The sequence below is a fragment of the Muntiacus reevesi genome, chromosome X (genome assembly GCF_963930625.1).
Source record: "Muntiacus reevesi chromosome X, mMunRee1.1, whole genome shotgun sequence".
NCBI classification, from domain to species: Eukaryota; Metazoa; Chordata; class Mammalia; order Artiodactyla; family Cervidae; genus Muntiacus; species Muntiacus reevesi.
Window position 1 is genome coordinate 133,172,759 of NC_089271.1, and position 1,020 is coordinate 133,173,778.

Genomic DNA, 1,020 nt, shown 5'->3' on the forward strand with positions numbered 1-1,020 from the left:
TAAACAGACATTTCTCCAAAGAAGACATACAGATGGCTAACAAACACATGAAAAGATGCTCAACATCACTCATTATCAGAGGAATGCAAATCAAAACCACAATGAGGTACCATTACACGCCAGTCAGGATGGCTGCTATCCAAAAGTCTACAAGCAATAAATGCTGGAGAGGGTGTGGAGAAAAGGGAACCCTCTTACACTGTTGGTGGGAATGCAAACTGGTACAGCCACTATGGAGAACAGTGTGGAGATTCCTTAAAAAACTGGAAATAGAACTGCCATATGACCCAGCAATCCCACTTCTGGGCATATACACTGAGGAAACCAGATCTAAAAGAGACACGTGCACCCCAATGTTCATTGCAGCACTGTTTATAATAGCCATGACATGGAAGCAACCTAGATGCCCATCAGTTGAATGGATAGGGAAGCTATGGTACATGTACACCATGGAATATTACTCAACCGTTAAAAATAATTCATTTGAATCAATTCTAATGAGATGGATGAAACTGGAGCCCATTATACAGAGTGAAGTAAGCCAGAAAGATAAACACCAATACAATATACTAACGTATATAATTGGAATTTAGAAAGATGGTAATGATAACCCTATATGCAAAACAGAAAAAGAGACACAGATGTACAGAAGAAGCTTTTGTACTCTGTGGGAGAAGGCGAGGGTGGGATGTTTTGAGAGAACAGCATCGAAACATGTATATTATCAAGGTTGTAACAGATCACTAGCCCAGGCTGGATGCATGAGACAAGTGCTCAGGGCTGGTGCACTGGGAAGACCCAGAGGGATGGGGTGGGGAGGGAGGTGGGAGGGGGGATTGGGATGGGGAATACATGTAACTCCATGGCTGATTCATGTCAATGTATGGCAAAAACCACTACAATATTGTAAAGTAATTAGCCTCCATCTAATAAAAATAAACGGAAAAAAAAAGAATTGATTACGGCAGGAGCTATATATCATCCCACTAACCACTAACCTCCCCCTTCTAAACATCTACT